Source organism: Pleurodeles waltl, chromosome 8 (genome assembly GCF_031143425.1).
Source record: "Pleurodeles waltl isolate 20211129_DDA chromosome 8, aPleWal1.hap1.20221129, whole genome shotgun sequence".
Classification (NCBI taxonomy): domain Eukaryota; kingdom Metazoa; phylum Chordata; class Amphibia; order Caudata; family Salamandridae; genus Pleurodeles; species Pleurodeles waltl.
Genome location: NC_090447.1, coordinates 1036918192 through 1036943184, shown reverse-complemented (window position 1 = coordinate 1036943184; position 24993 = coordinate 1036918192).

Sequence of the window (24993 nt, the reverse complement as noted above, 5' to 3'; positions counted from 1 at the left end):
AATATTCGTAGAAAAAGTCTAAGAAGAACAGGAACTAAGATTGATGTTCAGGTATGCAGAGGAAAATAGTGCCAGCATACTCCGCTACTTTAATACTGGAGTATCTGAAAGTAATTCCCAAATCCTAATGTTTCAAGAAGTGAAACACAAATACCATCTTGACTAATGCCTCTAATAAAGTTAATTATAGAACACAAATGTTGACTTGTCCACATTCTTTGTAGTGTTTTTTCACCCAAAGAGGAAGTATGGGGTTGATAGAGTGTGTGTTTAGGTACACATACACATTACAGAAAACCTTAGTATTAGTATTTACTAGCCATTCTTTTATACATCCTAGTTGATTGTATGTATTTTGTTTGGGGAAGCAATGACCCATTATTATTTCCAAGTTAATTGCATACATTTCACTCTCACAATGAAAAAGGGATAATTGTATTTGGCTTGACGCGTAAACTATTGAAAATGTCAGAGGCCATTGACTTAACATGGTCATTGAGCTCTCAAAACTAATCAGTGGTAATTCTGAGACTTCAGCTAAGGATTATATGTATCTTGCTACTATATGGGCCCATGAATGTACAAATTAACAGGCTTTGGATTGTAATGAAAATCGTAACTGTGGTCTTAATCTGAAGTGCCAACTTTCAGCAGTGTATACTTTTGTTTAAAATGAATTAGACAGTTTCCTATGCAGGGCTTCATCATTTCACTTCAAGTTCTAGACCTTTCGCTTATGGCTCTTAGGTAAGTAGTTTATGTTTCTGCAACCAATAACTAGGACACTCTGACTCTTTAAAGGTTATTTTGTTTTGTATTTAATTATCCAATCATGTTTTTATGGCTTCTCTTGAGGTCAAGTAATCTCCCAGCCATAATACTCTTTAAGAATGTCTTTTGTAGCAACAATTGTAAGAATAAAGCTCTTGGAGATTAATTTAATGCATCTACAGATCAATCCCATAAATGCATACGTCATCAACAGACATTGTCCCTCTGGGTAGGTGTGGAGTGAAAATGCATGCTGTAGATGTATAAAATTGGGTTATTGGTTTGGGGGGTTGAAAATTCAACTCAAACAACATCCACGGTCCTTGTCATAATGAACCACAACATTTATAAAACTAACCTGTGCTCAAACCTCTGGTAGCTTGGCACAAAAGCAATCTGGCTTACCTTGGAGGCACTGTGCTAAGTATTTATACAGTATTCAAACAGTAATAAAGTGAAAACACAACAAAAGAAAAAACCCAAACCAACTTAAAAATCTAGAGTACATTTTTATGAATAAAATGACGCAATAGCATTGGTTATAATGAAGCTTTGATCTGTGCAGTGAGGCTTTGTTGTGCTTTGCGTCACTCACCGTTAGCTCTGATAAAACTTTCAGCTTTGCAGCAAGGCCTTACAGGTCTTCGTTTCCCTACGTGCAAGGTTTGATTGAACCTTCAGTCAGTCAAGGATGAGTTTTCTCTGATGCCAAGCAAGGTCCATGCGCTAGTGAGGCTCTTCCTATGGATCAAGGACTCACCCAAGCAGAGTCTAGCAGGACTCGGGCACATTCAGTTTCAGGTCCAGGCAGATCCAGTGCAGCACGTCATCTGGGTAGTTGCAGAGGGTCTCTGGAGTATGTTGTATCCTTGTAGCTCAGAACAGCCAACTGACCATTGGCATCCCTCAGGTTGGCCTGGGATGAAGGAAACAGGTCCAATCTTAGGTGTAATTTGCGGATGGCCTTTGTGTATTCCTTCAATACAGTATCATAACAGAGGGCCTGGGTGATGGATTGGTGGGCCATCCTAACTTGATGGGGCAGATCTCTCATCTACCACACTTGAAAGTCAAAGGCACTGGACCAGTACCCTCACAAACAAGTTGTAGACTCCCTTTATGGTAAAGAGACTACTGGATTATGGGCCGCAGCACCATCAAGTGCAAGGGACTGTCTGATCCCGCACTGTGTGACAGTTGTCAGCCTAACCCTTTCCGGCTAGCTAGCAGCACCTCACAAGTACCAGCAGTAGAAGTGATTTGTGGCAGCCTATTGCATGACACTCAGACTCGAAAGTTGTGGTGGAACAGATCGTACCCCTTTCTCTTAGTTATACAAGTCTCATACATGGAAGGACAACAGAGAAGCAGGATCTTGGTACAAAAGGTTTTATTGAAGCAACTGCGTTTTATGTAGAAAGGCATGAATTGAAATTGTGAGGATAATGAAACACAGCGTTATTACTGCAGTGGCCAAAAAAGTGAAACACAAAAAGAGTCCCTCCATTTTGTCATGATAGTGTGCCTAACATTCCTACCTCCACTACTACATTTCTAAATAAGAGCAGGTAGCAGTGGTAGCCCTAATCCACCATTCTGGTCCTGGGAAGGAAGCTCAACTTCCATACCTGTACAGAGGTAAAGAAGAGGTTTGTTAGTCTGCTGAGAGTCCTCCTGCGTAGATGATGCAGAACTAAAAGGTTTTGGCAGAAACTGCAACGACGTGCAGCATAAGATGGCAAACTGGCTGGTCCCCTCTAAGATGATTTGGGCAGTGTGATGTTTTATAATAATATATCTGTTGTTCTAAGATCTGCTGTGACAATACATATTTTTCTGTGTAGGGTAAACAATGTTCCCTTTGGACTGGCAATGCCCGGTAAACATCATGTACAGTCTTGGGTTGAGCATAGGATGAAAATGTTGTGCAAAGAAATGAATAACAGATTCTGCAAGGAAGGACAACTGATAAAAGGAATAAAAACATCTTCACTAAAACAAAGCTTTGCTGAAATAATAAAAGGAAGTAAAGCAAAATGTAACTAGGTAAAAAGGCACAGGGCTGAGGTCCAGAGCTCTTTAATGTGCCTGTGTAAAATGTTAACATAACCTCACAACACCCTTGCCATTGTGGTTCAAAGGTGCGGAGGTCTATAATGAAACCCAATAATAAAATCACCTATCCTACATTTGTTTCTAAAAGCAAGCTAAAATAGAGTGAAAGAGGTGAAATGTCCATGTCAACAAGCAAAACAGACCAAAATATGAGCCAAATTAAAAAAAAGGTCAATTTAAAATTTTGCAAAACTTGAACATCAATTAAGGCCAAGTGTCAGCAAACCAGCAATAACCATCATTGTCTAATACTAAAATATGTTTTTCTTTGCAAGAAAAACTTCTCATGGGATGAGATAGAGGAAAACTGTTGTGACAACAATTTATTTTTGATGGTTCAGGTGAAGAATTATTGTTTATGGTATTCTCTTTTTTGACATCAATTGTTCACATGGACTCTAACAAATACATTTTTGTGCTGACAAATAATTTGAAGGTTTATAGTGTAGAATTTTTTATTTTGTTTTCTTTCTTGACATTCTTTGTTTTAATTGAATCTGATTATAGTGTCTTGAGCTGTTTATTGGCATTCTTGTTTCATCATTCTTGTTAATGCTGTCTATTGTGTCTGATCTTTTAGAAAATCACGAATTTCATCAATTGTTAATGAATCCAGGAAAGATCCCACTTTGGCAGATGGTAAAGGAACCAATTTGTTGACAAGTAAAGCGAGGGAGCACTCATGTTCTATTGCCTCAGCTAAGATGGCAGCATTCTGTGCAGTGCCAGTTGTAGCACCAAGAGCCACTTGATCCACAAATGGCGGTTCAAAGCAACCTTCCCTTCGCAATCTCAATGTCCATGTCCAGTAATGAACCGACATCAAGAACACCAAAATGCCAGCATCCGAAGAAGGTATGCACTGCATGGTAAGACACACTTCCGGTGCATGTTCAAATGGGCACCACATGCATTGGAGGATGGGCTGCACGCAATTCAGGAGTGGTCTGAAAGAAAAATACCAGTTGTACTCCAATTCTTACAGGAGTGGTGCTCTGAAATATTGCATCATGCGTTTATGACACAATTGGGCTGGTGGTGGAAATGCCATTAGTCCTCCTTATTAAGATGAGGAGGCCATTGCGAAGAAAGAATAGCAACAGCAAAATGCCTCCAATTAATGCCAAAGTAACAGGGAATCCCCCAAAGACACTTGAAAAACATATTGTATGGCTGAAGGAATTATGCCAACTATAGAGGAAAAGGTGCTGACAGAACCAGATCCAACAACCTTAAAGAAGTGTACAATCCCAGGGGTGCCAGACACATTAAAAATGTGATCTATGAGTTCACTGAAATGTTTTGGAAAAATTGTATTTAAAAGGGACTGTATCTCTGCGGATGACCTCGCCACTTGGAGAACATAGGTCTCGTGGGTAGATGTAAGCGCCAAATGTTTCTGAAACAAAAGGGCCTTTAATCTGCTCAGCTTGTCAACATTTACATTAGAAGTAGCAATATGAGGCCACATTTCTGCTACTTTTTTCTCACACGTGAGGGGTACAAGCACATTTCCTCAAATTATGACAATTTGGGAATTATAGTAAATGCCGCCTCTCAATTCACAACAGCTGATTTTGTTCAGCATCACCTACCTCTCATTCAAGAGCTCCTGGAATGCTGGACAAATCACAAGATAATAAGGTCAATTTGCCGCTGAAGCATTACATGCTCCATGCAAGGACAGCTGTTTACAAATCATCGAATGACTTATAGAAGTCTTCCATTCGCTCCCATTAAGAAAGACCTCTTTCATGCCATTGAAACATTTGTATGTAAAGGGTACCACATGGATGTAACTATCTCCTACCTTTTCAAATCTGCCAAGAGGAATGTGCTTCAAGCACAAGGTGAATTGAAGTGCCAAAATAGGCAGATTAATAACCCTGTGTATTACCTAAACTACAGACGGTATTTCTGCCACTGTAAAAGGCAACTTTTCTAACTTTTCGATGTTGCTTCTTCCTTAGCCCTTATTTGTTACTGTCCCATCAAATTAAACAAGGCAGACAGTTCTCTGGAGCTGATGTTTTGCTAGTGCACAAGACCACTTTTCAGAACTTGTAATGTGCAACCTAACTGCATAATGGACCTAAGCTGACTCTGTCCATGTTGTAAAAATAACGTAATTTTGTACAAAGTCAATAGCAGATGAAACAATATTATTAAGTGTGTATATGCAGTTGGACAAGGTGTTTGTTCCATTATTTACAGTGGCTAGAGCTTTCTGCAAATTTTACTTATCTATGTGCCTCAACTGGGTGGCGGCTTCATTCCGTGAAAGCTTCAAAATCTTGTTCTTAATTGCAGATAAAAAGTGCTTTGTACGTGGCTTACTCGGACATAACAAGAAATCTTGCAAGTCTCTATTTTCTGACAGTAGACTACGGTGTTCTTTAACGACCGTTAATGTGGAAGATTTCAGCCATTGTAGACATAGTTGGCCCACACTCTGGCCCTCATTATGAACCTGGCTGTCTTCTGACTGCCAGGGCTAATGTGGTGGTAGTACCCTCAACAGGCTGGCTGTACATACCACCACATTATGAGATTGGCGGGTTGGATGCAGCCAACCCACCACTCCTCCACTCATACTGCCATGGTGATATGAGCAACCCGGCCGGAGATATCTATCTGCAGCCCAGCGTCCAACATTGTACCACCCATGGCATTATGAGCTGGCCTACCACCATGCTTTTTGTGGCGCTAGCCACGCCACAAAAAATATGGCAATAGGCCCTATCGGTGATAGGGAATTGCTTCCCTGTCACCGGTAGGTGACTCCTCCATCCCTCCACACTCTCAAGTGGCCCACCACCACCTCTATCCAAACACACCCCACACCCACCCCCAATACACACACTAACCTCCAACCAACTCCGATCCACTGACTCACCCCAATACATGCACATACCACACAACTGACCCCATCCCCCGCAGCCACACATGCATAAATTGACCCCTCTCCTCCATCCCCACAACAGTCACAGCGCACCTCACCTCACATCCCCCCTTACCGCATACACACACACAGACACTCGCACGCACCAGGCATACACCCATTCACCTACACTGGCATACACACATTCGTTCACACTGGCATACACGCAATCATTCATGCATACTCCCAGACATACTCACACACATTCTTACACACAATCACACTGACATGCAGACACACACTCACTTCACCATTCTTACACACATTCACTCACACACATACACCCACGTACACAACACTCACAGATGCATTTACACACATACTAAGACATTCATGCACACATTCAGACACACCCCTATCCCCTGTCAGAAGCCCGACTTACCTTGGGTGAGGAGGTCTTCTGGCAGTGAATGGGAAGGGGCACTGCCCCCACCGCAGCAGCGCCCCGCCAGCAGAACACACACCATTACTGGTCATAATATGGCTGGCAGTAACAGCGCCAGCTTACCACTGTCCACCACCATGAGGTGAAAGTAAGGCAGTGCTCATAATATGGCAGACAGATGGTAGCCGCGGTGGCGGTATGTTGGCAGCCATCACCGTAGCGGTAGGTGGTATGTACCGCCAATGTCATAATGACCACCTAGAGTGTTGTGACGATATGTAATGAGGGTCAGGTCGGTTCACTCAAACTCCCATTACAACCATTTGCGTCCACCGGCCACAATAACCATCCATTAGGACCTGAAAGTGCTGAATTAAATGTTTCATTTTTGACTCACCCGTTAGTTGCTCTTCAGTGTCATTTAAAATATTTTGTCACTTGTCGAATTTAGCTGGTGACAGAATACTGGGCGCACTAAGGGGGTCATTCTGACCCTGGCGGTAGACTACCGCCAGGGCCAACGACAGCGGAAGCACCGCCAACAGGCTGGTGGTGCATCCATGGGTATTCTGACTGCGGCGGTACAGCCGCGGTCAGAAACAGAAAACCGGCGGTGTCCCGCCGGTTTCCCGCTGCCCTGGGGAATCCTCCATGGCGGCGCTGCAGGCAGCGCCGCCATGGGTATTCCGACCCCCTTACCGCCAGCCTGGCTCTGGCGGTTTTGACCGACAGAACCTGGCTGGCGGTAACGGGTGTCGCAGGGCCCCTGGGGGCCCCTGCAGAGCCCATGCCACTGGCATGGGCACTGCAGGGGCCCCCTAACAGGGCCCCACCAAGATTTTCAGTGTCTGCCAAGCAGACACTGAAAATCGCGACGGGTGCAACTGCACCCGTCGCACCCCTTCCACTCCGCCGGCTCCATTCGGAGCCGGCATCCTCATGGAAGGGGGTTTCCCGCTGGGCTGGCGGGCGGCCTTCTGGCGGTCGCCCGCCAGCCCAGCGGGAAACTCAGAATAACCGCGGCGGTCTTTTGACCGCGCAGCGGTATTCTGGCGGTTCCTGCCCTAAATTCCTTAATTTTTGCTAAGCCTAAACAACTCATTTGTTGTACAGTTTCATTAAAAAATATAATAATTTGCAACGGAATAAGGCATGCTCTAAACAAAGCTTCCCATCCCTGTATTTGCTTAATTATACTTCCCCACACACTCTTTAAGTAAATCAACTTCAACCAATATTCAGAGCCTTAAATAGCCAACTGGGAAACAAATGAATCAGAATAGAACCATTTTGGTATCTGTCAATAGGTTATTCTGCAATTTCTTTGAAGGCCATTTGAAATAATAAGTCTCAGCATTTGTGACATTATGCCCAGAAAAATATGCAGACTTTTCTTCATATGTTTTAGAACTCTCCACTTGTGGAGTTGGACAATGTTCCCATTGTGTAAAATTGTAAAGATTTCTCAGGGTACTGGCTTTATGTATAAAGTAGTGTCTGTAATGATGATAGCAGAACATTTCCCCATAATTTGCTGTTGTTTGGTAAACATCTTCACTTTCAAATAGTCTTAAGCTCTACCAATTGTACAGTGTAGTCCCCTAAGGTCTGTGTGGATGTATTCTGAGGCTGGAACTTGCCATCCCTCATGAATCTGCTCACAGCTGCACAAGCAGCAGAGTGTTGGTGTTTGGTGCCTACCGCTAGTTGTGCTAAACCATCAGTGTAAATGATCATTTGGTATTGCTCAAGAGGCAAAATGTTTGTAGGAGTTGGGTATTTAAGTTCATATTGAAGGAACTCTTGTGTCTGAAGTTTTGGATCAAAAACATAATCAACATCAGTGGTGGTCCAGTGGATCCAACATGGACATAGTGCTTTTAAGTTTGGAATGCTGGCTTTTGTCACAGCCTCTCAGGCGGTCACTGGGGTCATGACACCAATTTGTTTCCCCTGGGCTAGATGTCTCTCTTTTATGATAGCCATCTGAACAGCAGTCAGATTTTTTTTCAGTGGGAGCAAAGCGTTGTTCAGTTATTGAACACAATTTGATTTGTATGGTTTGGGCGACAGTATCAACTTCATTAAATGTTACATATATAAACACAATGGAACCAGCAATTACTTTGATTTCCAAGTTTGTTTTGTTATCACATGTGTTATCACATGTATGTATATGGGTTTTGCTTCAAGCATGTCTTGCTGCAATGTTCTGAAAATACATGTGTGTTTAACAGTCCAATATTCATTTGAAAAGTCAGGATGTATCATGTCATAAAGTGCATTTATGCATTGTGCATAATCTGGAATGTATGTTCTGCCAAAATTGGAAAAGCCAATTATAATTGTAGTTCTTGATGGAGTTTGGTGGTTGTAATTGTGCACACTTTTCTGGAAAGTGTGGAGCCAGGTGCTTTCCATCATCTGATAACTCATATCCCAAAAACAGGACACTGAGAAAGGCAATTTTTGTTTTCTTAAAATTAAATTTGTAGCTATTTCAACAAAACCCACCACAGTGCATCCACCCCTACATAGGACAATGCCTCAGAGTCAATGTTGTGTAGTATAGATGTTACACGTGCTGAAAATAGTCCAGGATTGTTCTCATACCTTGTGGAAGTTGAGAAAAATCCCCTATGCGAGCCTAATGTGCTGAAGGCAGTCAAATTCCTGCTTTCAGGTGCCATATTTTCGCAGAAAAATCCATTGGAAATATCCAGGGCTGTTTTTTTTTTTGGCGCACAAGAGTCTTAGGGCCAGATGTAGGTAGCCTTTTGCGCCTCGCAAACGGCGAAAAACGCCGTTTGCGAGGCGCAAAAGGCCTCACGCGATGCAGAAACACATTTTGCGAGTCGGTACCGACTCGCAAAATGTGTTTCCGACTCGCAAATAGGAAGGGGTGTGCCATTTCTTTTTGCGACCGCATCGCGATGTAGAGTTGATTTGTGACCACGAAAGCGGTCGCAAATCAAATCGCAGTTACCATCCACTTGAAGTGGATGGTAACTCATTCGCAAACGGGAAGAGGTCCCCATGGGACCCCTTCCCCTTTGTGAATGCAAACAAAAATATTTTTTCAGAGCAGGCAGTGGTCCTATGGACCACTGCCTGCTCTGAAAAAAACCGAAACAAAAAGGTTTCAGTATTTTTTCTATTTGCAGCTCATTTTCCTTTAAGGAAAACGGGCTGCAAAAAGAAAAAAAAAACTGCTTTATTCAAAAGCAGTCACGGACATGGTGGTCTGCTGTCTCCAGCAGGCCACCATCCCCGTGAGTGCCTAGACCCCATAGCGAGTCGCAGAAGGTGTCTGAGACACCTTTCTGCATAACATTTTGCGAGGTGCAAATTGCGAGTCGCTGGTACTCGCAATTTGCACCTCGCAAAATGTTTTCTTCCTACATCTGGCCCTTAATGAGTGCTGGGCTCTGTGCATCTTGTATAGCAAATGTGCATGTGTTACTGTTTAAGTGTCTATATTCTAAAACTATTCTATATGAATGGTCTGGCTTAGCTACAGGGAAGAAAGGGTTTTTGACTGGTAACATGTAGGGTTCTATTACACCCTGGTATTCAGGTTGTGTGAGTATTTCTCTCACTGGTGCTTTAGCCTCATGTTTAATGGGGAATTGTGGTTGTGGAAGTGGTGTTGGTATTATATGATAGGGCAAGACTTTATCCCATCAAACTTGGTTGTGATACAGTGCCTGGGCTTGTGCCAATGCCCAATCTCCTAAGTATGCCCGTCTTAGTTCTTCAGGAACCAGGACCGTGAAAGATGGCATAATGTAAATTTGTTAGTTGCTGTCACCCCCAGAAGCTCTTGAATATTCCAATGAACTATTGTGACCTTTGCCTCACTGCCTAGCAGAGTCCAGTCATTGCCCACTTCCTGTTCTTCAATAAAGTTCTCATTATGTGTGGCATTTCTAGCCAAAATTGTTGCCACCTTTTTCTTTTTGAATTGTACTTTCGGTTGGGGTAGTTTCTCTTTTTTTATACAGAAGGTTCAGAAAAGCACTGTGAATCTTTTCTTGGTTTCATTTAGTTGTTAGGAACACCCACCTCTCTCACTGAATTTGTCCAGTGAGTCCTGGAAGGAATGAGATTGGCATGTATCAGTATATTGATATCTATCAGAGGTTTTTAAACTATGTCTATTTCTGAAAGTGTAGCATTTTTCAGAGGCCTCTGAAGGTAGAGATTCTCCTCTTTGTGTTGTATTAAATTAATTTTAGTTTTTGTTTATCCCAGTGTTTTTAGAACCCTCTGCCGCTTGGTAGGTAGAATCCTTATTGGATTTACCTTGTAGTTGGTGTTTACTTGGTCTGGCCCCCAGACTATCCTGACCTATACTAGAATAGGTCTCAGCGATAATCTTTGGCAGTTCGCATTCCTGATCCTGTATAAGAACATCTTGGAGCCTCTGGCAATCTGGCGTACTGCTGATACTACTGCTTCCCCTTTGAGGTTACTTAATATTCCCAAGGATACTGTTGCAAAATTGCTCATTTTTTGCAACCGAGATCTAGGGCCGGGGCAGCCCCGTATTCATCAAGAATTTGTTTTAAAACTTCTAGAAGATTCGCAAGTATCAGTGTCCCATGTGCCCTGGCGTAGAGTACAGCAAACACTGCACCCCAAGAGGTGCAGTTGTCCACTGAGGGAACCATCCAAAATGGCAAGCATGTTGTGAGAATTCTATGTTTATCTTGGGATCCCAAATGGGGAAACACTGTTTTGAACAACTAATTTTTTGAGCTTACCAAAACAGAATCTCTTCACGTTTGGTGGGTACTTTACCTATAATTGAATGTACAGTGGCAGGATGTATTCACGCAGTAGCCACATATGGTTGCGCATTTCTTGCTGCCATAGGTCTCTTCTCTTAGGCCATGGGCACACACCATCATTCATTTTTCAAGGATTATTCCATTTTCCCCTGAGTCCCTGCCTGTCATTATGGTGCAGCAGGATTAATGTTTTAAAGATTCTTCAATTTTCCTCTGCACCTCCTACCTGCCATAGGAGCACAACAGCATTCAGTTTTATGAGGATTACTCCATTTCCCCTCTATCCCTTGCCTGCAATAGCCATACTCCAGAATTCATTTTTTAAGGATTATTCAATTTTCTCTTGCATCCCTCCCTGCTACAGGTTCAACCAGAATTCATTTTTTTAAGGATTATTCAATTTTTCAGTGATACTATTGTTAATTATTTGGGATAACTCTCTAAATTGTAATGTCTGTGTGTATATTCCTAAATTCAACCACAAATGCCACATTTCACTGAATTATTTTCTTTTTTGTTTGTTTTTAGGTGCACAAGAGACATCATCTACATTACTGCCAGACAGAAAGCCGGCACTATGAGATACCACCCGAATCTTCCTCTGCTTCAGCTTGTGCAGCTAAGTGACAACTGCTGGAACTAGGAACTTGAAGATAGCCTCAGGGAAGAGGAAAAGGAGATTGCCACCGCTGACGTGCCACCCTCCACCTTTATCAGGAACTATTGTGTCCCTGCTGCACCCTCCTCTGTGCAGCAAAACGTTGAGTTGGGAGCAGCACTCCCATATCAGTGCCATCACTCCAACCTAAGGCCAAGCATTATCTCGTACCAAGGCAGCCACTGCAGTAACGGTGACAAGCAGTGAGTCTGAACTGGATTGTCTTAGCCTCAATTTAACCAGTTGTTGCAGAGAACTGAGTAAAGTGGACAATTGGAGCCACAGCCAGCAACAGTTCTTCCTGAAGTAGGAGTGGAACAGGAAGCTAAGCTTCCTGCTGAGCAAGATGTAGCACCTGAACCGTTGATTTTACGATCTCCAGCAAAAAAAAAAAGAAGGTTATTCCACCATCTTCTCCAAGCCCCCTTCGTATGATCTAGACATGGATTGAACACTGTCTGAGTCAGAGACCCACAACAAGAGACAAGGGAATGGGAGAGTTCTTGAAAGCCTTAGAATTATGGAAAGTGACAATGATGAGGACAAGTGAGTAATTTTTAGTATGGAGTGCAGCTCAGAGAACACAAAGATGGTCTTTCCTATTCCACCTGCTGGAAGGGATGTGGTTCCACCACCACCACTGTCCATATTTCTAAGGCGCCCACTGAGACCTGCATTCACCACAACCTGGTTGAGTCCATTTGCGAAGCAAGTGCTCATCGAGGCACGCAAGGTTCACACTATGATACTGGAAGCCAAATGTTTCATATCAAAAATATCATTCAATCTGGTTGGAGGAGCAGTGTAAAATGATAGCTGGTGGTAGTAATGAAAAGCAGCTCCCATCAAGGTGATAGAAGAAGGAGGTGATAAGAAAGAAGAGGATGACAGCTTTACACAAAGCGGCCCTGTCCCATCCACTGTGCAAGCATCACCAACCTCCAAATGGCACAAACCTAGCCTCAGATGCAGACATCACCACATTCAGTGATTTCCCCAATACACTGTCAGCTGGACATACTCCTCAGGATCAAAAAATGCCATATAAGTCTACCTCCTGATATCCCAACTGCTGAATGCCAGTGAAGTTGATGAAGTGAGAGGAAGGGAGGACAGGAAAGGGGCAGCAGGGAGGGAGACTTGAAAGACAGAAAAGACAAGATTATGTACACTACGTTATGTTTAACTCCCTTTCTCACTTGTTATTCTACTCCCACTATACCGTACCTGTAAAGGAAATAAACAATTTTCGGTTCTTTATGTCCTTTGCTTGGTTTCAATTAAACATTTTATCTAACAGAGAACAAACAGCACAAAATAACTAATACCTGTGACATAGTCTAACCTTCATTAGAGCAAAGGTCAATAGAATGTGACAGTTTATGTCTTATGTTAATCAAACTGCTAACAGTTAAACGTAGAAGCTCACTCATACACAATTTAAATATGCACTAGCTTGTACTTCAGAGTTCCACTTAGGTGGTATTTGAATTAAATCACATGTTAGAGGGATAGAATTGATGTCATGATGTAATTTAGACTCCAGGCTAACTGCATATATAAACAATATTGGATTTCTGATGATTAATGAATTAAAAATATGTGCCAAAATGAGGGAAATGCACTTTCTGATACACTTATTAAAACACCGTAACAAAGCATTTTCATTTCAAATGAATTGTATTACTCATAATAATGCTGAATTTATATGTTTGCATATTAAATGTGTTTTACTAAAACATATTAATTAAATGTATTATTATATTCCTTAGTGTTAGCATGAGTGAGCCCTATTGAAGCTTGAAATTTGTGACCATGCTAGAAATGCTGATTCATTTTCTAACGTGAACTTTATTTTAGGTTATCTTCTCATGAGAAGCTTAGCAAGTTGGTGATAGGCTCTATACTGTATAAGCTTAGAAAGATAATGTAGCGTAGTGTCCTAGACAGAAGAACATTGTGAAACATAGGCAAACATGGCATACAATTGTTCCAAACTTGCATGGAGTCACATAGATGGGAAAGAAGTGAACTGTTTCAACTTGGAGTTGTATGATCAGTTTTCATTGGACAATGCTCATTCGACTAGACATGAACTGATACTTTTGATGAATCAGAATGCTTTGGGAACTCTGACATTTCAATGGACCCTTGAACTTTGAGCAGCTGTAGCTGCAGTTGTAGTCCCTTACAGATCTTTGCAGATCCTAGATGCTGTTCTGATGCTTGCATAAACATTGCTGATCCTGATGCTTTGCTGATAAAGAATTTCTGAATCCTATATCCCTTGGAGAAGTATCTCCCTCTCAAATTAATGCTGCTTTGAAATGCCCTTTTAAGACTTAGACATCTTTTATTTTCGCCCAGAAGACTTTTGACTGAGCTTCTGACAGCTGATGATTTCCCTTTTTACTTATCTTTTGACTAGATACTGGCCTGAAGTTCCAGATTATCTTTTTCCAAATAATTTCTGTTCTTTTGATGCTCTTTGTCCTTTGCCCACATGTGTTTGTCCCACACGTATGTCCATGATTTGGTTAGTTGTGGGGTTGAACTGTGCCCTGCTAAGGTTATGGCCTCTGCTAATTCGATTTAACTGATGATTGTGAACTCTGAGCAACGTATCATCTTTCTAACTCAGATATTCTTGTTGATGATATGCATTATTCTTCTTGAATGCTTAGTTTTATTACGGTTATTTAGCTTAAGTCTATTCCAAAGCCTTGGGCAACCTTTTGTGCTTATGTATCTCTACAACATGGTCTTGTCCACTGTCCACATGAATCTGAGCTTGTGTTTGTAATACATTTTTAATTTTCCTGATTGGAGTTTTCCTTCTCTGGCCACATTGGTCATGATGTTAAAATTTTTGGGGTTTGTATTGAAATTTTGTTGATGGTTCTACCACACTACTTATGGGTCCAAAAATTCTCCCAACTCAAAGAGCATTGATTCCTGCAAAGATTAAAAATGTTGCATCAGTTCTGGCAGCAGAATGATGGTTTCAACCCATAAGGGAGAGAATCATTTTAGTGTAGTGGTAGGGATATAGGATTGACACCATGTGAATGTTCATGTGTGAGAAAGTAGCCTCTTTTTAGCATGGTTACCTCCATTTTTGGCCTGTTTGTCAGTGTGTTTTTACTGTCTCACTGGGATCCCGCTAGTCAGGACCCCAGTTCTCAGAGTTTGTGGCCTACATGTCAGCATGTTTTACTGTTTTGTCAGTATGCTTGACTGTGTCAAGGGTGCTAATCAGAACGCCAGTGCTTATGCACTCCGTGGTTCCAACTTTGTACTTACATACTGGTAACCCAGTATTCCATTCAAAATTGGCATACTGGACCCACCTTATAAGTCCCTAGTATATGATACCTAGGTACCCAGAGCATTGGGGTTCCAGGAGATCCTTATGGGCTGCAGCATTTCTTTTGCCATCCACAAGGAGCTCATACAAACACTTCTTCAGGACTGCCATTGTAGCCTGAATGAAATAGTGTAAGCACTATTTCACAGACACTTTCACTGCACCAGGTCACTTATAAGTTACCTATATGTCTAACCTTCAGACCCTGAAGGTTAGGTGCATAGTACTGTGTGTGAGGGCACCCCTGCTCTGGCATAGGTGCCCCCATGTTGTCCAGGTCAAAACACATATGTACCTTCACAATGGTAACTCTGAATATGGCCATGTGAGCTGTCTAACAACTGGAAATTGTACCCCCATACTGATTTTAGTATTGGGAGGCCAATTCCATGCACCCTTGGGGCTCCACCATGGACCCTCAGTACTGCCATGCCAGCCTTCTGAGGTTTTCATTGCAGCCCCAGCTGCTGCCACCTCATGGACAGGCTTCTGCCCTCCTGGGGCTTGAGCAGCTCAATCTCAGGAAGACATAAAAATGTATTTCCTTTAGAAGAGGGGTGTTACACCATTTCCCTTTGGAAATAGGTGTTACAGGCATGGGAGGGGTGTCCCTCCAGCGCCTCTGGAAATACTTTGAAGGGCACAGATGGTGTCCTCCTTGCATAATCCAGTCTACACCAGTTCAGGGACCCCCAGTCCCTGCTCTGACATGAAACTGGACAAATAAAAGGGGAGTGACCACTCCCCTGTCCATCACCACCCCAGGGGTGGTGCCCAGACCTCGTCCAGAGTGTTCCTGGGTTCAGCTATCTTGTTTTCAGGATGTTCAGGGAACTCTGGGAGCATTTGAGTGGCCAGTGCCAGCAGGTGATGTCAGAGACCCCTCCTGATGGGTCCATACCTGGTTATGTATCCAATCCCCCTCTGAGTGCTATTTAGGGTCTCTCCTCTGGGTGTTTCCTCAGATTCGGATTCCAAGACTTCAGCAGGAAACCTTCTACCATCGGATCTACTGCAGAACTGTCCAAGAACTCTACAACCTGCAACAAAGTATCCAAGACTGCTACTGCAACTCTGAAACTCCAGCTCCTGCCAGCAACTGCAACAGTTTTCAGGTCGTACATGCTCCGAGGACTGCCTGCCTTCATCCTGCACCCGAAGGACTGAAAGAATCTCCTGTGGAGTGACGGAGTCACTTCCCGGCTTCAGCAGGCACCTCTCTGCAGTGACGACCGGCACTCTGGGTCCCCTCTTCTGATGACGAGTGTGGACCCTGGAACACAGGTGGTGGGCCGAAGTGACCCTGACTGTCCAAAGGTCCGACTGTCCAAATTTGGTGGAGGTGAGAACTTGCCTCCCCATAACAGACAGTACCCCTGTGCATGGCGTGTTTTGCAGTTCCTAGGGCCTCTATGTGCTTCTCCAAGGTATCCTTCTTCCACAGTCTATCCCAGGTCCCCAGCACTCTATACTGCGACGCTCAGCCCCTGAGTTGTTCTCTGGGGGGATTGGGATCCCTTTGTGTACTGCTGCAACAACTGTCATTTGTAACTCCTTTGTCCCACTGATATGGGACTCCTGTGCATGCTGACTGGTCTTCTGAGGGCTCTCTGAGTTGATGAGAGCCCTCTCTGTCTCCACCTCCTGGGAAGAGTCGACCTGGTCCTTCCTGGGCCCAGGCAGCGCCCTTGTTTGCACAAAATGAGTTGTGCATTTACCAAGGCTTGTTGCCAGAATCCAGTGACACAAACCAGAATGCATTCATCCATCCAGCGTGGGACATCCGCTGTACCAACCAGGAACCTGCATCTATCTTCTTTGGTGCAATACTGACTTTGTCTTCTCACCTGTGGTTTTCCTTTTGCACCTTCATCCGGGTTAGTAGGGGCTCCTGTTCTCCCTGGACTCTTCAGGGCTTCCTGGACTTAGTTCTCTTCTTCCACAGGTCTTCAGGTCCAGGAATCCATCATTGGTGTCTTGCAGTCTCTTCTGGATCTTGCACTGTCTCCTACCACGACTTCTAGTTTGTTTTAGGAAACTTGCTGTGTTTACTCCTGCTTTCCTGGGCTCTGGGGTGGGGTATTTTACTTACTTTTGGTGTTTTCTTACACTCCCAGTGCCCCTCTACACACTACACTTGTCTAGGTGGGAAACCGTATTTTGCATTCCACTATTTTAGTATATGGTTTGTGTTCCGCCTAGGCCCATTGTAACCTATGGTGATTTGCACTATTTGCACTATTTTATGACTGTTTACCTACCTCATTTTGGATACTAGTGTATATTTTATGTATAATACTTACCTCCTAAGGGAGTATAGTCTCCAAAGTATTTTGGCCTTGTGTCACTAAAATAAATTACCTTTATTTTTGTTAACACTTAGTATTGTCTTTCTTGTGTGTCAGTACTGTGTGACTATAGTGGTATTGCAAGAGCTTTGCATGTCTCCTAGTTCAGCCTTGGCTGCTCTGCCTACAGCTACCTCTGGACAGCCTGGCTTCTATACACTGACTACATTCACTAATAAGGGATTAGTGTAAGGGGTAAGTAACTGTGGTACCCACTACAAACTAGGCCAGCCTCCTACACCATGGGAATGTCCAGTCTAATGAATGTCCATCCCAAATCTTGTCCCATGGGTCAGTCCAAAGATTGATAAATTACAGCATCATACCTACAAGTGATTGGAGCGTGAGTATAAATAGGTTTTTTTGTGCTTGTGATGCTTTGGCTTGAAGACTGCTGTGAAGTGTGATGTTGGGAAGTGTTTTGCGGAGTCATTGTACTCAAAGTGACTCTCAAAAATGTCACAGTTGTTGTGGTTGTTGTTATTGACAGGTCCACCGTTGCCTAAGATCCCGGGATAATGCACAAGTGTAGAAAACCCTTGGTTAATTCATTGTCTGCAGTGATAAACTTGTTGTGAGACATCGTTGACAGTGCCAATAGTTTTCCTTGAATGAGTGTGAGTTGTTGGTTGGTATTTAGTGTATCATAAAGGGCCTGTGGAGAATCTATATCAACTTGGGTGCAAATTGCTGGTCAAGTTTCACTGTTGTGTAATTACGAAAGCTACAGTTGGAGAAGTGTGAGCCCATACTGCTTTGAATTGCTATCCGTAGTCTGCTGACAGGTTGTTGGTTTTTGCTTGCAATGTTTTGCATTAGGTGTGATTGAGCGATTGTGTGAGAGACCATTGCGAAGTGATTGAAGCTGTTGAGCGAAGTGATTGTGATGCCATATTGTGAGGTACTGGTATAGCTCAGTTATAGTGAATGTTTGCTGATATTGGTGGACAGTGCAGTGTTGCTATTGATTAAGAACTGTGAGAGCAAAGGATTGTGGGATTAAAATTACTTCCTGATTCGATCACAATTTGTAGAATTAATTGAATTTGACAGGAAATTAATTTTTCAAAGCATGTGAAAGTGTGTTAAGGGGAGATGTATTTGTTCCAATTAGAGGAGGTATAGAAACCCCACCAAAAGAACTCCAGGTGATATTGTGTCATCTACTAAAGGTTTTCATGCATGTCTTTGGATTGAACAATGGTTTAACGTTACTGAGAAATAAGGTGCATTAGCTTTTAACCAACATGGTACCTTTAATTTGCGAATTTTCGACAATTTAAGGTGAATAATGTTAGAAATGAGACTGCCTCCAAGACCAGCACAATTTCAAACCCTCAGTATTTGGGAGCTTAATGGCTGTGAAAGAATGTCAGCTAAATATGAGAAACTAATGCAGAAAGCAATTAAGGCACTTTCAGAAGATAGATGGGATGCAGAACAGAGAAAGTGGAGAGCAGATATGTTAGATAAAGTCAGAATGTTTTCAGCTACTGCAGAGGAAGGTGATGGGGGAACAAAACCTAAGATTCGAAAGAAAGCAGAAAAGGCAGGAAAGACAGCAGCAGCCAAGAGTAAAATGACAGTAACATATGACAGTGATTCAGATGATGAGTTTATAAATCAGTTATTGATGAATCATCCAACACTGTGTCATTCAGTTAAGACAGGAACAAGAGGAGAAGCAGTGCAGAATGTAGTCCTAAATGTGCCAACAGTTCCAGTTGCACAAACCCCGAATCAGACTGTTCCAGTTACATCTGTAAATTCAGAGATGAGTGTCCATGGTCTATCCACCAGTTTTGACTGTTAACACAGTCCAGCCCATTCCAAGTTCAGTTGTAAATCAAATTATTTCAGGTCCCAATATGAGTCAAGGGGTGCAGAGACCTTCTGGGAATCAGTCTGTTCAAAGTTGTACCATGCATCAGTCAGTACCAATGTTTAGTCCAGTTCATTCAATGACAAATGTTACCTTAAGTAAAACAGGACAACATTTCAGCACTGTTTTAACAGGAGAGAGTGCAGGAATGCCAATGGGCCATAATGCATTAACTGACCCAGTGACTATAGTTCCGGTTGTTACCTTGTATGCTTCAGATGGTACTGGAATTAATGCTCATTCAGCGAATGTATCGACTGTTCCTGAAACACCAGAGAATAGCTTCTTTTGTTCCACCTTTGACCCCCAAGGAATTGCAGATCCTAATCAGATGTTAAAATCAAGCAGGACCAGTTGTTAATGCAAGGTTTTCTCAGGGAACCTAACTACATCCCATGCTCAGGCCAGATCAGACTCTGAATGTACAATGCAGTACCCCGCAAAAAGTATTCCAGAGAAACAATATTAGTTTACAAGGCTTCACAGCACAGCAATTGACAGATTGTTTAAATAGGATGCAACAAGATTGACAAATTGCAATGCCAGAACAGAAGAGACACCAGAGAGAGAGAGACAGATCCATGAATGTGCCCAGATTGAAATCAGAATTGAATAAATTGATTCTGGGAATGTTGGACATAGCTCAATTTGAAACTTATACAGAAGACGAACTGCGGCTCATGTGTAAAGATGCTACTCAAAGTGCAGGACAGTCTTAGGAGAGATTAGCTGAATTAGCTGAGAAATATGAAGTGGATTTTGAAAATTCAAAAACTTTGAAGAGACCTACCAGATTAGAGTTCAGTTCAAAAGATATGAGCTATATGAGATCGCCTGGAATGAAGTTGCACATTAAGGAATTGATTACCTATATAGTAGCAAGGGAGAGATTTACATACGTGGGAAGGCAGATGGGCAAAGAAAATAGATCAGAAGAATGCAACGTCAAATGCGCCTCCGGCAGGAACAAATCGCGCCAAAGACAATGTGAAAATTATGCACATGAGAGAAATACCAGGTGGAGGTTATGTTCACATGCTTTTGAGTAGGGGTGATATACTGTCATTCACCAATGATTATCCGAGATTGAGAGAAAAACCTGTGGATTGGTACAAGCAGACAGAGAGATTTGTGAAACTTTCAAAATGATTGTGGGAAGATTTGAATACACTATTTGACATTGTGGTTCCAAATGATTTGTGGACTGCATGTAACGTGCGTGTTGGTTGAGCTGAATGTGAGCCTCCAAGAGTTCCAGTAACAGGTGCACCATCTGAAGAGATAATGAAGGAGTCTTACAAGATAATTAAGTTCCTGAAAAATAAAGTGCCCCTAAAAAAATATTGATTGTCAGAAAATTGACAGAGCAGCCATGAGAGGAAAAAAACAATTCCTGCTTAATACGAGGATTTATTGCAAAATTTCAAGCATCACAGTGGTACTGAGACTATTGAAGATATGGATATTCGTCATTTTGTATTCAGGTTTGTACAGGGATTGAAGCCAGAAATAAGTGAGATGATTTAGCAGCACTTGATTCATTGGCACAATAATCTGATTGATGATATTCTGTGTTATGCAAGGTATTGTAGTGATAAGATAGAGTTGAAACAGAAAAAGCTGAAAGAAAAAGTAATGGTTTTGCTATTGAAAGCTGTACAGAAAGCAAATCAGCATCTGCTGATGATAGTGAACACTAGTGCAATGCAAGGCGTACTGCAGCAGGTGACAAGTAACAAGTGTTGCCCAGTCTAGAGGTAGAGGGAGTGGTATTCAAACAGATCAGAGTGAAGGTGTTCCTGATATCCAGACATTGAAGAAGACTAATGTGTGTCACTCATCCGAAGGTTATGGTCATTGGCGATAGAAATGTCTATATGATAATGTGAATGTTCAAGTTCAAAATACTGGAGTTGCTCAGACTCAAGGTATTAAGACTTCAAAGATCTCAAATTCAGAATGTACATGTGTCCATAGGATAGTAGATGCAGGTACCACATGCCCCAAAGCCACAGCAGCAGGTAAGTTTTCTTCAGCAAAACATGAATCATATGGCAAATACAAATGTGAACTAGATAGCATTACAATTTCCATAAATGTATTTGAGTGATGAGGAATTTGCAAAAACATTTCACAGTGATAGTTTTGATGATGATGATTTCATGTAAGGTCCATCCTTAGAGGAAGATCCATGTGATCCCTATGTAAACACAAATGTTATAGGCCTTGATGTGTCATTCTTGGTTCACACTGGACCTACACATTCTGCTGTCAGAACAGCTGAAGTACCAAAGTTGCCCCTTTTGGGAAAGAAAATCCAGGTTGTAGGAGTTGGTAATAAGCAATTTGCAAATCCTGTAACAGAGCATGTCCCTGGGTTCAATTTAAGATGAACACCAAATTGCGACCTGTGATTCACGTCCCCTAAGTTTGCTGGAATGTGATTTGTTATTTAAGCTGAATTGTTCCAGAAGTTGCATACCTAAAGGAATAGGGATTCAGATACACGAGGAAGATGTGCCCTATAAAATTGTAGAGCAGTACCAGAGTGTTACATTATACCAATGATGACATGTTTTGATTTGCCCTAAGATTCACAAGAAACAGAGACACATGAAGTTTGGGATTTTTCAGGGAAGGAAAAAGGACTCATAAAAGGAGCGGCCTCTGTTAAAATAAAAGTAAAGCAAAATTCAGTATATTCAAAGACACCTCCGTACAATATGTCCCTACAGATAATTGCATAAACAAACCCCTTATTGACATCCTGATTGAGCAAGGAGTTTTGAAGGAAATTTTAGGGAGTTCCTATAACTCTCCTATTTTTGGACTGCAGAAGCCCAATGAAAACTACTACATAGTTCAAGATTTGAGAAAAGTGAACGAGATTGTTGTTCCATTTTGTCCCATGGTACTGAATCCTGCAATGATTTTATTTCAAATTCCCTGTGAAGTTGAGTGGTTTACAATCATTGATCTTTGCCAGGTATTTGTTTCCATTCCATTACACGAGGAAAGCCAGTATTTATTCACATTTAAATTTAGCAGTCATGTTTTGGAATGGTGCCAAACTCCTCAGAGGTATACAGAGTCACCATCAATGTTCAATCAGATCCTGAAAAAGAATCAAGAGTCCCTTAAAATGCCCTATCATTCAGTCGTAGTGCAGGAGATTGACAACCAGATGGTTGAATCAAACACCAGAGGATCATGCATAAGAGTGACCGTTGCCCTTTTGAATCTTTTAGGAGAGAATGGGCATAAAGGGGGTGATTCTAACCCTGGCGGTCGGTGATAAAGCGGCGGCCAAACCGCCAACAGGCCGGCGGTCCAAAAAAATGGAATTCTGACCCTGGCGGGAACCGCCAACACAGCCCGCCACTTTAACACTCCGACCGCCACGGCGGGACCGACAAACAGCGCGGCGGTCACCACCAACAGCCAGGCGGCAGACAATGTACCGCCCACACTATCACAACTCACCAATCCGCCACCTTTTCCGGGGCGGGAGCACCGCCGATAAAAACACTGCGGAAACAGACTACGAACGGGAAAACGCTCACCTCTACGCACTCCACGAGTACGGAGGACAGCATGGAACCCGAATTAAACATCCTACCTGCTCTCGTCTACCTTCTCATCTACCACGAGTACGAAGTCCGGCGCAGACGCGACGGTGAGTACTGCACCTACGACACACGGGAGGGGGGAGGACGAAAGGTTACGGGCACACACATATGCGACCCCCACCCCCCCCCAAGATGTACACACCAATGCAGAGCAACAACTCACAGTGACACCACCCAAACACCCGTAAAAAATACAATGACATAACCAAATTGCGAATAAATATTTATGTACAAAATAGCTTCAGAAAAGTCTTATTCAACCATCAAAAAATATTTCATTAAAAAAAAGTATTTACACAGCAGTGGATAACTGAAGCAAGTAGTCCTGCACATCTTACGAATTCATCATGTCCGTGGGCCAAAGTGTAGCGAAACAAGGGCAAAGCCCACACAGGAGACCTGAGTCCTTTGGAGAGAACACTGCAGGGGCATCTGGTGACAAAACTACAGGCACCTCAGGGGGAAGGGAAGAGGGGGGCACCACAGCCACATGAGTCCACGACGCCAGATCCACGAAGGGGCCACCATGCCCACTGACATATCCTGGGGAGTGCAAAGCCACTGTCTCTCAAAGTCCCTACAGTGGGTGGCTTGCCCACTGTGCCATCCTGGGGATTGCAAAGCCACAGTCCATCAGGTGGATAACAGAGTCCACTGGTCATGGAGGATGCATGGTGGGCACAGTGAACCGTGAACAGTGCTTGACAGGAAGGGCCCAGCGGAGCGGTGCTTGAGACGGCGGGGCCCAGCGGAGCGGTGCTTGACAGGAAGGGCCCAGCGGAGCGGTGCTTGAGACGGCGGGGCCCAGCGGAGCGGTGCTTGACAGGAAGGGCCCAGCGGAGCGGTGCTTGAGATGGCGGGGCCCAGCGGAGCGGTGCTTGAGACGGCAGGGCCCTGTTCTGCGGTGCTCTTCTGCACGGCGGGGCCCTGTTCAGCGGTGCTCTTCTGCACGGCGGGGCCCTCTTCAGCGGTGCTTGTCTTCATGGCGTGGCCCTGTTCAGCGGTGCTCTTCTGCACGGCGGGGCCCTCTTCAGCGGTGCTTGTCTTCATGGGGGGCCCTGTTCAGCGGTGCTTGTCTTCATGGCGGGGCCCTGTTCAGCGGTGCTCTTCTGCACGGCGGGGCCCTCTTCAGCGGTGCTTGTCTTCATGGGGGGCCCTGTTCAGCGGTGCTTGTCTTCATGGCGGGGCCCTGTTCAGCGGTGCTCTTCTGCACGGCGGGCCCTGTTCAGCGGTGCTCTTCTGCACGGCGGGCCCTGTTCAGCGGTGCTCTTCTGCACGGCGGGGCCCTCTTCAGCGGTGCTTGTCTTCATGGCGGGGCCCTGTTCAGCGGTGCTTGTCTTCATGGCGGGGCCCTGTTCAGCGGTGCTCTTCTGCACGGCGGGGCCCTGTTCAGCGGTGCTCTTCTGCACGGCGGGGCCCTCTTCAGCGGTGCTTTTCTTCATGGCGGGGCCCTGTTCAGCGGTGCTTGTCTTCATGGCGGGGCCCTGTTCAGCGGTGCTCTTCCAGTCAGTGTAGGGAGTCAGACCTGGCCTTGACAACCTGCTCACTCGCCCTCCGAACGTGCAGTGTCAGGCCCCTTCGGAGACGGAGTCCTGGGCCCTTTGGTGTCGTCCCTTGCAGGCGGGATGGGGCGTGTGGGGCCCTCCTGCTCCGCGCTCCTGCTGGCTGGCCTCTCCGCCCTGCTGCCCTTCCGCTCCTTAGATGGGGCTCTCGGGCCCTTGCTTCCCCTGGCTGTTGTGGCAGGTGAAGTGGCCGGAGTTACCTCCTTGGGGGCAGCCGTCTCAGTCCGCTCACGGCGGCCCTTCACTTTCCGGGTCCTCTTGCCTGGGGGGGGGCTGGCAGTCCCCTTGCTGCTCAGTGAAGTGTCACTGCCGCCAAAGGGTGGGCTCCATAATCCATGCACCACTTGTACCTTAGCAGCTGGGCTGGTGGTGGCTGAGGTGCCTTTGGGACTTTTCCCAGATGGAGGGGGTGGGTCAGGGGAGGGAAAGAGGTTAAGATTGGAGAGGTAATACTTCTTTGGACCAAGGTAAAGGGTAGGAGTAGTGGTGATAGAAGTGGAGGAAGAGGATGTGGTTGTAGGAGAGTCAGGTGTGCTGTCCTT